This window comes from Benincasa hispida, chromosome 4, assembly GCF_027475165.1.
Source record: "Benincasa hispida cultivar pf3 chromosome 4, pf3_genome.v1.1, whole genome shotgun sequence".
Taxonomy (NCBI): Eukaryota; Viridiplantae; Streptophyta; class Magnoliopsida; order Cucurbitales; family Cucurbitaceae; genus Benincasa; species Benincasa hispida.
Window position 1 is genome coordinate 59,622,148 of NC_143481.1, and position 14,629 is coordinate 59,636,776.

The 14,629-nt window shown below is 33.1% G+C and overlaps 1 long non-coding RNA gene across 1 annotated transcript; it reads left to right on the forward strand.

Moving 5' to 3' along the window:
- Positions 1–10,570: 10,570 nt before the first annotated feature.
- On the forward strand, positions 10,571–13,592 carry LOC120076429 (uncharacterized). Its single transcript, XR_005481547.2, has 2 exons — positions 10,571–10,719; positions 12,123–13,592. It is a non-coding gene; the product is annotated as an uncharacterized LOC120076429 (long non-coding RNA).
- Positions 13,593–14,629: the final 1,037 nt, after the last annotated feature.

Here is a 14,629-nt window from a genome sequence, read left to right on the forward strand (position 1 = left end):
ATAATACAGTCCGCGACTATATAAGGTGGGAGAAAGGAGGACGGAGAGATTTAGTAGGGGTGTACTGTGAAACCCGGATTTCCATTATTCCTTACTTAAGCAGGTGATTAAGGAAATTAACTAAGTAAAAGTTAAATCCTAGGTTGAAGTGAACGAAAATTTCTAGGTGTTGAATAGATTTTTCTTGAATAGTTGAGTTAAGCTTTAATTGATGAAAAATTGACTAAGTGTTGGACTAGGCATTGTCATGCATTGACCATAAGATCTTGGAGAGATTATTTAGGCCAAGGGAGAAGTTGAAGTGGGAGTGACACATGCCTTGGAGGTTAGACCAACGCATTAGGCTGGATGGATGCATTGGATGTGTTGGATGATGGATGCGTTGGATGCATTGGATGTGTTGGATGATGGATGCGTTGGATGCGTTGGATGATGGATGTGTTGGATGTGTTGGTGAAGGAAGGAAAATGGAAGGATGCGTTGAAGGGTGGTAGGCAGCCGAGGATGAGGCATTGGGATGGCACAAGGGCTGGAGGGTGCCATGCATCGAGCAGGCTCGACCAAACTGCCCAGCCATATGTCGAAGTGGGCCAAGTTGCCGTGCCAAGCGATGCGTTGATGGAAGCGCCCATAGGTTGAGTGGCCGAGCGAACAATGCGTCGATGGCAGCGCCCATGCGTCGAGTGGACAAGCAAGCCCTGTCGAGCGATGCGTTGATGCCAAGCTGCCAGCCAAGCGCCCCTGCCCATGCGTCGAGCGGCCATGCCAAGCGCACAGCCCATGCATCGAAGCGCCCTGCCGAGCGGCCGTACATTGAACACCCCTGCAATGCATCGAACGCCTTGCCATGTGCCCATACCGAGCAAGCCGTGCGGTGATACCTAATAAGTCATGCGTTGAGGATGAGTGGCCATCCTATGCGTTGGTGATGGCTGGCTCTTACGATGGCTAAGTTGGGTTGCTAGGCGTTGAGTAGTGGACTATGCGTTGAACATCCAAGAGTTGGACGCATATAAAGGATGAGATCACATAGAAAACGTCATCAAACCATGTGTCTTCTTGGGAGGAAGCCTTAAGCCTTAAGAATTTGAGGTGGTTACATTAGATTGGAAGCTTATGCGTTGGTGAAAGGAGAAAATGACACTTTGGGTTGTGTTGATGCAAGATTGTGTTGATGGTGTAAGGAAGAGACACTTGGTCATGCGGCCAAGTGGGAGGTGTCGACCATGAAGCAATCTTGGACGCCTATAAATAGAGCTAAGGACTTCAGATGAAAACTCAAATTCTCTTTAAAATACATAAAGAATAGTGTATGAGGACTAATTGGGAGAAGACCATGCGTTGGTAGCAAGACCATGCGTTGGTCGAGAAGTTCCAAGAGGGGAGATGCTGTCGGGCAGAAAAGACAGGAAGTAACATCAACTTGGAACGAGAATTTCTCCCAGAATACTCATGCGTTTGAAGTGATTCTAAATCCATCTAAAAGATAAAAGAGTCTATTTTTCATGGTGGGGCTTCCAGAGAATAAGCTCTAAGGAATCGGGCTGGAAGTTGAGAAAAAGGCAGAAGAGTCAGGCTGTCGGGTAAGCTGGGCCAGTATTAATGTTTTGAAGATTTCGGCTAAACCACAGGGAGTTATGAGCTAATATTTTATGGTAAGCTTTCTGAGACATTTAAAACATGTTTGCAGAAGAAAGTATCTTAAAATAAGGTCTGGAACTATGAGTAATCTAAGCTGATATTTGAATCTGAAATTTAGGGTTCAAAAAGGGAAACCAAGGAAATCTAAGGAACTTTGGAAAGGAAAGTTCCTAACCAATCAAGGTAAGTGGTTATTGTGTGTTGTATTGTTGATATAATTTCTATATTTAGGTAAATATATATAGGGGATAATGTTAAATTGGCATGATCAGGGATATATGTTTATCTGATTACTATGCTTGTTGAGATATTGCTTGTATGTTTGTTTTGGAAACTGAAATTGTATCTGGGATACATAGTTAGCATGTTTGAAAAGGGTACTTCGCGGGAAAATATAGTCGGCTTCGGTCGGCGAAAAATGATAGTCGATGATGACCGACGGGAAATATAGTCAAGTTACCTAAGCATAGCTAGCGGGAAAATAGTCGATGTGCACATTGGCGGGATAATAGGGTATAGGGAAAGTTTCCACAGGAATTGTTGTTGTCTTATTATACGTGTGAAAGTACTAAGGATGTTTTTATTATGTGATAACCAGCGGTCAAGCTGAGATTGTCTAGCGGTTTGGCTAGAAAATAATAATGAACTTGTGATAATGTTCTTGTTGACTATGTATTGCTTTCCCAAAAGTATATTTCGTTGACAAAGTTATTTGTTTATCTAAAGGCACCACTCACTGGGCTTTATAGCTCATGTTTTCCATGTTTTATGTTTCCCCCCTCCCCCAGGTAGCGAAAGGTGAGGAGTTTCAGGGTGCTGCTAAGGTCAAAGTCTGCCACAAGCCACCGTTACACTTCCGGAGGGTTTTACAGTTGATGTTGTAAATTTGTAGTTAAGACTTGAAGTTGTATAAACGTTCATTGTTGTAAAATAAAATGGGCCTACTTAATCAGTTGATTGTTCAATTTGTACATTGGTATCAGAGTTATTTCCGCAAGAGTTATTAGGTAGTAAGTGTCAACGGAACGGTTGATAACTGCTGCAGTCACGCCCTTTCCTAGGCTAAGAGGGTGGTCTGGGGTGGGGTGTGACATGTACATAGTCCGGGTTGGGTCGGGTTAGGGTAGTTTTTTGGACCAACCCGAAAATTCGGGTTGGCCTTATAATCAACTCTATCGGTTCCATTTTAAGGGTCAACCCAATCCAATCCAACCCAATTTTTTTGGGTTGGGTCGGGTTGGATCATCAAGTTGACCCATTTTTTCTTTTCTTTGTTTCCCCTTCCTTTCCTCTCGATTGGATCTAATTTTTGTTACTATAGATCGAGAGATTGGGTGAGATATCACGAGATTGAAAAAAAATCAACAACAAAAAACATATAATTAGAATAGAATCAAAACCAAAGAACTCAAAATCACTAAAATTAGAGCTTAAAAGAAATAAGAAATTCGATGAAACGAAAATTGGGGGAAAATTAAAGAAGAAGACGACAATTAGTAATTATGGACCCTATCAAGAGAAGCTTTCTTCTTGAGAGGAATCAAATGAGATAAAGCACTGATGAGTTGAAGTTAGAAAAATTCTGAGTGAGAGGAAGGTTGTAAGAGACGAGATGGAGATGGAGAGGGAGACCCTGGCGAGCGAGCGTGAAACTGAACGAGGAAGGTGGCTAGTAAGGATCTAATGCGGATTGGCGAAGACATGATGCTGATCGATAAAGATCGATGGAGGAATGCTGATGTGAACGACTAAAATTGCAAATTCATTCGAGGGGGAAGGAAGGGGCTGCTTAACTAGGTTAAACTAAAGGGTTAAGTTTATATATATATATATATATATATATCGGGTCGAGTCGGGTTGACCTGACCCTAAATGGGGTAATCGAGACCCAATCCGAATTTAATATTTTTTAACATTTTTAACCCAACCCAACCCAACCCAAAATAAAATCTAACCCAACCCAACCCAACCCTTGCGGTTTGGGTTGGGTAGTCCAGGTTGGTTGGATTATCGGGTTTTTTGAACATCCCTAAGATTTAGAGACTAGAAGAGGAAATACAATATTTGTTAATTTTTCTTATTCTTCTTTAGTTTAATACAATTACTTTTTATCTTAAAAAAAAATTATGTATTAACTTAATATCATTTTGTGTTTTTTGTCATATTCTAACACTAGGGAATAATATGCTCTTAAAAATAATAGAAAATAATATTATTATCTTTTATTTTTAGTTTTTTTAAAATGAAAGTTCATATTTCTTTTCATTTAAAAAAAATAATATTTAATATTTCCTTTTATGATCTTATTTAATCCATGAAAATTGACCTATATTCTTATACTACTTTAAAATATATTTTCATGGTATAAATTTGTGTCAAATTCAGAAAGAAGTTGAACTTAATTTCGTATCATAAAAAAAAATTAATAATTTATTTTTATTCAACCAATCATATTAACATAAAGTTTTATTGATTTTTGTTAAGATATTGGATGCACCACTAAATTGATACGATAAATTGGAATTTATAGAGTTAGAATATGAAACATTTATCTATGAATTTTAAATATTTATCCATGATGGATATTATAAATAATTCAGAAAGTGTCAGTTGTATATGATATTATTGTTGTATGCTTAATTTGTTGTTTAATATACATATATGAAATTTTAATGGTTATATGTTTTATTTTAATAACGTTGACAATAAATCAAATTTGTAATCTATAAAAATTTATAATAATATTAATTGTAACTTACAAAAATGGATAACAATACTAAACATGTAACCTATATAAATTAAATAAAAATTATAAATAAGTTTCGTATAAAAATTTGCTTTTCTAAGTTTTTTTTTCCTTGTCGAGAAAGCTTTTTTTTAGACAATTTATTTAATTAAGTCTAAAAACTATAATTTTCATTCAAGTGATGTACAATGAACATTCAATTTAATATGAATAAAATGGACATTGTAATTATATATATTACTTAATACCTAAATTCTAGTAATTTATTATGAAAAACAAAAGAAAAAGTTATTTGTACTTGAAAAAATAGAAGATTTATAAAAAATAGAAAAACTAATTAAATGGAAATATATTTATAACTCAGGTAGAAATTATACATTTGTAGTTCAATAAAATTCAAAGCGATAAAACCGAGTAAAAATGTTTTTCAAATGTATTATATTGTAAAAACACACGCACATTTGCACCTGGTAATTTTTTTTTTTTCATTACATTATCCTCTCTCAAATTCGAAATTTACAAAGCATGCCACCCACCATTAACATCTAAATAATAATTAAATAATATATTAAATTAAATTCATTTCCTCTCTCCCGCACGCATCCCCACCTTTTTCAATTTTAGTTTCATCTCTCATATCTTCCATCCATCCAATCTCTCTATCTGTAATGACATAAATAAATTTTTAGGTTAAAAAAAATTCTTTTACTCAAATTCATATAACCAACCTTTTCTTTTACCATATAATCAAAATATTACACTTCTATACACAAGTATTATTTAGAGAAATTAATTGTCATTTATTTATCAGTTAACATCAAAGAACTTCAAAAGATTTGTAATCTCTTCGTTTCATACTTCTATAAAATGACTCTTTTTTCTTTTTTAACCCTGAACCCTATTTTTCCCATTTTAAGTAAGTTAATTAATATGTTGATCAAGATTAAGGAAAAGTTAATAATATATTTGTAGGGAAAAACTTGATGAGAGAAAAGAAGGAAAAATGTTCAAAGTATCACTACTACAGAAATTGGATTACTTGACGTTTTTCCAATGTCAAGTAAAAGGTATACTTGACACTTATAAAAACGTCAATTATTCGAATGTCAAGTACAGTGTGATAACTTGACATTGTAAAAATGTCAAGAGAAATAATTCTTAACACAATTTCCTTGTCAAGAAATATAATACACTTCGCACTAATGACATGTCAAGTATATTAATTCTTGACACTTATTATTGTGATTATTCTTGACATTTTTTATTTGTCCAATATATTTTTATCTTGACACGAAATAAGAGTCAAGTAATCTAATTCTTGACACATTTCCAATGTCATCTATGTTTTTTTTTTCCCAAATTAAACATTCAAATTTAATTTCCATTTCTCATTTTCTGCATTACATTTCAGGTCTACATATCAGCCCAATACATCCAACGTAACAATTGAGAATACTAAAATAAACAATTTCATTCTTCTATTATTCATGTCTACATGAACGGTTTCAAAATTTACAAGAAGAATTGTACAATAGTACGATAATTCAAAAAATTTACATTACTCTATCAACCCACCCCAATATATAATAATTCCATAATTGTAAGACCAATCTATATGTGCTATGTATTTAAAAAATCACAAGACTAAAATTCTATCCTCCACCACACATTTCTTTGAAGTATATAACCTATAATGGCTGAACAAAACATTTACGCAAAAAAAGTTTTGGGCATTCTCATCTAGCCACATACACAAGTTATAGAAAATCCATCAGATATAGCGACCTAAATATTTAGCCCATTCCAGGCATACTTCATCCAATTCAAGTTGCGAGTACGAGCTCCTCGTATCAATCTATAAAATATAGAAAGTAAGATATACATATTTATTTACTATTTACACTATCTATAATGTTACAATATATATAAGTAGTTTAAAGACATACCACATTTGTTATAATATTCTTCTCTTTAGTCACGATTTCTCGTATATATCTCATAATGTAATACCCACATTCGACAGTTCCCACTTGTAAAGGACACTACAATACTCCAATACTTAATACACATATCATATAGATGCATTAAATAAACATCATTCTATTAATTTTTTCGATATATTGAGACCACTAGCAAGGGAAAAAAATCGGCTAAGTGTGGAAGCCAAAGGTTGCCATGCGTTGAAGACCTTGTGTGTTCATGTGGTTTGCGGTAGCCATGTTTCATAGATGTTAGTTGGGCACTTAATGGGCGTAGTGCAAGGCATAGACGGCTAAGGGTTGGTCGTAGGTGTGGGCACGTTGTGTATGAACTAGGTGTGGGCTAGGTGAGGCCTTAGCATTGGGCATTAGCCTACGCATTGGGTGAAGAGGCTAGAATGCATGAGGATGATGGTTGTTGGTTTTAAGTGCCAAAGGTAAGGCAATGCGCTAGCAACTATGCTAGGCGATGCGCAAGAGGAAGTTGGCATGCGCTGGCTGAGAGGCATGCGTCCAAGGACTGATGCGTTGACAAGAGATTGATAAGCCTTGCATTGGTGATTTAAGGAAAGCCAAGCAATAACCTTTGGCAAGGCGATGGGCGTAAGATGTTTTGAGGCATGCGCTAACCAAGTAGATGCGTGCACAGGGTGTGCCTTGCTTTGGTGAGGAGTTGGTGAACCATGCATTGATGTTTAAAGGAAAATTTCTGCTTAAGCACCGAATGGAGTGGCCAGCTGTCAGGATTAGGAGAGTTAAACCCATTTAAAGGCAACTTGGCAGCCGAAGATAAAAAGGGAGTCGGGTAGGTTTTAGTATAAAAGTGAAGCCTTAGTTCAAAAGCTTGGTTTTGGCAATTCTCTCGTGCTATTGAAGTGATTTTAGAGCTTTTTGAATGATTAGTGAGTGTAGTTGAAGTTTCAGAGCTGCCGAAAGAAATCTCCTAAGGCTTCAAGTTGAAAATTGAAGAAAACTTCAAGGAGGTTAGGTTCTCGGATGAATCTGGGCCAATGGTGATGTTTGGAGGTTTTCGAGCAATCTATGAGGAATTATGAGCTTAAATTTTAAGCAAGCTAGTTAAGACATTTTAAAACAAGTTTATAGAAGGAAATTTTCCAAGATAAGGTCTAAAAAATAAGTTATTTGAGCTCAAAATTGAAACTGGAATTTTCAATTTGAATAAGCAGACAACTACTTAGGATGAACAAGCAAGCAACTTTAACAGCCAGGCAGAGGTGCTGGTGAGTGTATGCACGAAGGCTAATTGATGCAAGGCCCTATGCAGATGAAGACATTAGGCTGCATGCGAGGGTGTGCAGGCGTGAGTTAGGCTGAGCGGGTGTGTACGTTGAGCATTGAGCGCAAAGGTTGTGCAGTGTTGCGTTGGTGTACGACTGGATGGGTGCCTAGGCTGTGCGTTGGCACATGGTGTGGGCATTGATGTTACTTGTTGGTTTCCTAGTTAAGACATAAAATTCAAGAAAAATTCAAGTGTTGGACACATAAGAGGTATGCATTGTAAGGAAAATTGATGTTCTAAGTTAAATGTTAAGCTTATTTAGATGAGTTAGTCTCATAAGATGACCAATGGCATTGGCTAAACATGTTTATCATCTCCACAGGGTTAATGCTAATAGGAAAAGCCTATCAATCCTAGGAGGAATGTCCAAGTCTGTGAGTGACAAAACTAAATGTTTTCCAAATGTTTTAGTAAACGCATGATTTACTTAAAAATCTAGCTTCATGCTTGCTTTTATTTAAAAGTATAATTAAGTTAGTTTCTGAGCAAACTAGTTTCCAAAAGTTTTTCAAAAGCATTAGTTTCAAGATGTTTATGAGGCATGCTTCAGTGGTTTATGCGTTTATAGTAAAGATGTTTAAGGTATTAGGAGGCATGTGTTAATAGTTCAAGTGTATGTGATAAAGAAGTTTAAGCATATGTTTTTTTGTACTATGCTTTTAAATATGTTTATGTAATGAGGAATTTTTATGATGATTTATGAGAAACTCGATACGGAAGGACAATGAGAAGGTATCCGGGATGAATGTTTTAAAGTGAAACCTGATACTAAAGGACAATGAGAAGGTATTCGGGATAGATGTGCAATGTTAAGCTAATACTGAAGAAGTTTAAGAAGGTATCTGGCCTAGGATGAAGGAACCGATGCTGAAAGACTATGAGAAGACATCTGTCTCTGATATCTAAGATATGACGATATTCATGGATTTACCATGTGCATGTAGGCTATGTTAACGTAGGTAGGGTTGACGTTGGATGTGTCGAGAGTACTCCACATCAACTAAGGTATGATGTTGAGGGATTAAGTGAAAGAGTTCTTTTCAACTAAGGTTTATGTTAAACTATGTTTCAGTTATGTTATGTTTTAAGAAAAGTTTTAAGTATGAGTTTGCTTGGCTATTTCAGTTTAAAGCATGATGTTTATGTCTTATTAGTCACTCATTAGGCTAGTAGCTCACACTGTTTTTAAATGTTTTCCTTTCCAGGTAGCGGTCATCTCTCCAGAAGATAGCTGTGCTGCTGTTTTGCCACTTAAAAGTTATATTTGAAGGAAGCCTAGGTGTTTGTTCTGTAAAGATTTGTACACATGTGTTGCATACTAGGGACTAATTTTGAGTGTGTGGGACCCATTAAACCTTGCTTTTGTATGTACATGTTACGAATTACTATTTATGGTACCTTGAGGTTGTCTTAAATGTTTCCATTGGTTCTTGAATGTTAATTATTTTATTTTCAAGGTTCCTAAATAGGTTAGCTAGGCAATAAGTGTCACAAAAAGGTTGGTAACTGCTACCGTAGTAAGTTTCTTAATTATGGCAACAAACCACTAACATTTTCAATAGGTCCAAGTTAGTTGAGTTATGCATATGTTTGATTGCATGATGACAATTGTCATGCTATTATCGAGTAAGAGAAAATTAATATTCTACTTTTATATATATAGTATGTATATTACGATATTATTGTTCTTGGTGTTTTTTTGCATTTCTCATACAATGTTGTCATAATAATAAATTTAAATTTATATCCTGTAAGAATTTATAACAATATTAAACTGTAACTTACAAAAATTGATAATTAGACTAAATGTGTAACCTACAAAATTAAACAAAAATCATAATTAGTTTGGTACAAATAATTTTTTTTAGTACAATTTGTTTAATTAAAATTAAAGTTAGAATCCTAGCTAAAAGTTCAAATTGTATAAAGAAAAATTTTCACAGATAGAAAAATGTCAAACTATTTAAAAAATTAAAAAAAAATACTGATAGACACTAATAGACTTTCATCAGCGTCTATCAGTTTCTCTCACTGATAGACATTAGACTTCTATCAGCTTCTATTAAAGAAGATTAAAATTTGTCTATTTTGTAAAAATAGCTTTCATTATTTTTCTATTTTTGAAAATTACTCTTTTAAAAAATAAATTAAATTGATTGAAAAAAGAATTCTAAATTATATCAAATATTTTAGATTTCAAATTTTGAAAATGAAATTAGTATTAATATTTTTTTTTAAAGATTATATAAGAATCTAAATCAGGGTATTATATAGGGTTTTCTTATAAATTTTTAATTTGTTTGATTTATTCATTAAATAAATATTTAATAAAAACAGAATGAATATTGTAGTTATATATTTGAACTTAACAATGCTTAAATTTTATTAATTTATTACGGAAAAGAAGGAAATTTTGTACTTAAAAAGAGAACAAATATTTGTACCAAAAAGAATAAAAAAAATAATTAAATGTAAAATATATTTGTAACTATGAAGAAAGTGATACATTTATAGCTCAATATAATATAAAGGAGTTAAAAGAATCTATAAATGTTTTTCAAATATATTGAAATGTGAAAACACACGCATATATTTTCACGTGATAATGAACTAGTATATATATATGAGGATAATTGCAAATATAGCAATCAAGCCCAAAGTATTAACAGATACAACACGATTCAAAAGAATTTACATATATAGCAAAATTTAGATAAATTCTTTGAGTATATCTTCTACTCGTGATAGAATCTATCACTGATAGATTTTACTATATTTACATTTCCTTAAAAATATTATTATACACTTAATTATTAACTCTAATGGGGCGTTTGGTAGTCCAAGAGGGTTGGGATGGATGTGCTTTTTAAGCAACTTGTTTGATCGATTAAAAGAAAACGATGGGTTATTAAACCCACTGTTTTACTCTCCCAAAAATCAGCCCTAATAATGTCTACTTTCAATTACTTCCCTCTTAACTCTTAGATTTCTCTCTCCCTTGTCTGTTGCTTCACATTTCTTTCATTCTTATCTTTTTCATCTTCATGTGACTGGTAACATCATTTTCGTCTCCTCTATTTCTCTTCCTTTGATTATTTCTTCTTGCTCGATCTCTTATTGCATAAAATTTTTCGTTCAGATCTACTTTTTTGCGAGTTCTTGGTTTAGATATAATTTTTTTGGAGTTGCTTTTCAGATCTACCTTTTTTTTTTGTAGTTTTCTGTTCATTTCTACTTCTTTTAGGAGGTTTTTGTTTTTTTTTTTTTTTTTGTTGAGATCTACTTTCCTTTAGAGTTCTTTGTTTGGATTTTTTTTGTGAGTTTTGGATCTGTAAATCTGTAGATCTGTAGATCTGTAGGGTTTTGCATGGGTTTTTTTCGTGGTTTTGGCTTTACTTTTCTCTACATGTTAGATATATGGGATTTTGGACTTTTTTCTTGGTTTTCTTGGGATTCAATTTTATGATTCGGTGTTGGTTTTTTCTTGGATTTCTTTAATTTTTCTTGATTATCTGTGGGTTTTTCTTCCTTTTTTGCCACTTTAAATGCTCATAACCATATGAATAGAATCTGTTATGTTAGAATCCATAAAAAAGAAAAAAAAAACTTGTACTTCAATTTTGAAGGGTAACTAAATTGCACAAGCTTTCAATATTTTCATTTGATATGTTAAATAAAATTTTATTGTATTTAATCGGAAAAAAATGCAATAAAATTTGGACAAAATGTAAATTTTAATATTGGCTTCGTAAAAAAAAAAAAAAAAAAAAATTCTTTGAAAGTGGGTGGTGAACAAAGCTGCTTGAAAAAATTGTTTGGTAAATTAGTTTCAAAATTTTTTTTTTAAAAAAAATCAGTAAGCAAACAACAGTTAGCAAATAAATTGTTTTAAAAATTATTTGGTAAACAATTTTAAAAAAACAATCAATTTATGGTATACAAGTTTAAAAAGAAAACAATTTTTTTTTATAAAAAATTTCAATAAATATTTGGTAAACAATTTTTTAAAGAAAAAATTGTTTATGGTAAACAAGTTTATTTAGTTTTTTTTTTTTTTTTTTTTTAGTTTTTTTTAAGTATGTAAATTAGAATGAAATTAGTTGGTAAATAAAATTAGAAAACAAATAGTTGGTAAATAATTTTTTTTTAAAAATATAGTTGTTATATAAGTTATAAAAAAGATGGTTTGGGATTAAATTTTTACATAGTTTGTAAACATAGTTGGTAAACATATGTTAGGTAAATTTGATCCCTTGTTAGGTCTAAGACAATGAGATATTTGTCAACCTAATTAACTGTAAAGATAAGCCTAACGAACCATTACTTTCGATACTTGTTTACGAGAACTCCTAACACATAATCATTGGAAGTTGGAACCTCTAAATCCTAACCCCAAAATAATCCTTCACGTTACCACTTAACACTGGTATTGACTACCTCTATTCTGAAAATATAGGTGGATGCGACCTGATTGGTATCATTGGCACGAACATAAAAAAGGCAGACCTCTTCCTCGCTATACCAGAAGAGGCACGAAAATGGTATTGCATCCGCCTACTTGCTCGAACCCATTAGATTGACCACTTAATATTTCAACCCAAAAATATATATTTTGTGAATTTATTTTTTGGAATGGCCACCGCTTGCCTTGTGATTTTGATTCTAAAAGAGCTTAAATAATGAGGGAGGATGGTGATGAATGACTATGATGAATGGAGATGAATGATGAATTGATTTCTCTCTTGGTAAAAAAAATCAAACGATGCATTGGTAGTGGATGCGTGCACACCTTGTGAATGCGTACAAGTTTTCTCAAGTCAGACCATAGGGACTCTAGAATGTTCTATTGCAGACTTTGTTTTGGATCTGATGCAGATGTTTCCAAATTAACTGAAGTGTTGGTTATTTACACTAATCTACGACATGCATGCAAGAAGAACTAGAAGTTCAGAGGGGGAAAGGGGTTTATGGATGAATGGTTTAAAGTGTCAATAGTATGCGTTGATTTCCTAATAGAAATAACAAGCCTAGATAATCATAATGGAGATGAAATGAAGATGGTGTAGATGCTTGTTTGCAATCTAAATGTATGTGCTATGCATTGGAAATTCTATTTTTTAGTTCATGCTAAGTTCAACATCTTTCGATGCGAAGGCCACATGTAATCCTATCTTTAGGGTGCACGTGTTGGTCATAAAGAATAGGCAAGAGACGTAAGCAACTCTATCTCTAGACTTACTTCACGCCTTGATTTAATGCGTTTAATAGTTAAATTGCTCTTTTGAGTGACTTAACTACTTAATCCTTTAATCAAAGATAACAAGTGTTTATACAAACAATCTTAGCTTAATGAAATGAAATGGTGAATGGAAATGAAAGATAAAAAGGAAGAAGTCAAGTTGTAGAGTTCAATCTCAGCTTAGATATTTTTCTCAAGCTTCTCTCCGGTAGATCCTCTTAGTCAACGGTGGAAATGGTATCTTCCCTCCTACTTCTTGCTTGCACTGGCAGAGGACTCTAACTACTGGTTTAAGAGAATTTCTATCTGTTTGGTCTCAAAAGTGTCTAACTCTCAATTCTGTAAGTGGCTTCTCCTTTTATAGGCAAATCTCACCAACTTGGTGATTTGACTACATTAATTTTCATACCCTAGGACAACCGTCTGCCACTTCTGAAATGCTCAAACGCCGCCAGTCAGATACTCATGCTTGCAAGTGGTGATTTGACACGAACTGCACAAACCAAGTGTATCTTTCATGCATCGAACATTCTCAGACGCACTCCTTGCGTTGGCCTTAACTGCAACACTTAGTAAATTTCTTTGATTCTTACATTGAAATGTGTTAGTGAAATGAATTTTTACTAAAAAGGATACTTTTGTATGCGTTTATCACATGTATGAAATTTCATGTGTTTTCCTTCATAATGAGTATGTTTATATCACTAAATATCCTAATTATTCTAACTTTGAGAGAACAATAACTTGTATTTCTACAAGTTATCAGCCATATGTTCGGTCATTTGATATTATTTTTGTGATGTTCAAAAAAATGCAACTTTAATATACTATCACATTCTCAACATCATTATGAAATAAAGGGTAAATATTCTATGCACAATTTCAGTTTGACATAGACAATGCATATTATAAAAACATAAATTGTTAAGTTATCTAGTTATTCAACGTTATTTATGTGTATTACATGTTAATTCTTTTATAATAATGTTAAGTTAGCAAGATTTAATTTTTTTATATATATATATAAACCAATTCATAAGTAATTGAGGGTTAAAAAATCATTGTCGGTTAGAAGGAAGAATATTCATTTTATTGCAATATGACATATATTTTGATGGTATGCTTTACAAATTGAAAAGAATTAGAGTTTTTACAGTTTTTTGTCATAACGGGATTAAGAAAATAAGTGTATAGTTGAAAATAAATCAACAATAGAAAAGCAAAAGAAGCAAAGAAAAACAAAACAAAAAAACAAAAACAAACAAATAATAAAAAACAAAAAAAAGAACCAATCTCATTTACAAAAACTCCACCATATACCCAACTCTGCACTCGGAACACCGACTTTCTGATTCAACTCAACTCAATTGTACACCCCAAACACAGACAATTTAGCTCCCCAGATAATAATTACTAACTCAACTCAACTCTACACCCCAAACACAGATAATTTAACTCTCCAGATAATAATTACCAACTCAACTCAATTCAACCCTCTACTTTTATCGCACGCCAAAAACCCCCTAAAAGATGTAATGTAAATATCTGAATTTATGAAGCCTAGCCCATAGCCCATGCTTCTTTTAATTTTAAGGGTTTCTACACTAAGAGTCTAATCAAATAGGCCAAATTACAAAAATGTCTCATATGCACCATTTTCTTCATGAATGACCTAATGAATAACAATATTAATTAAAAATCAAGCCTAGAAGTCCATAACACCC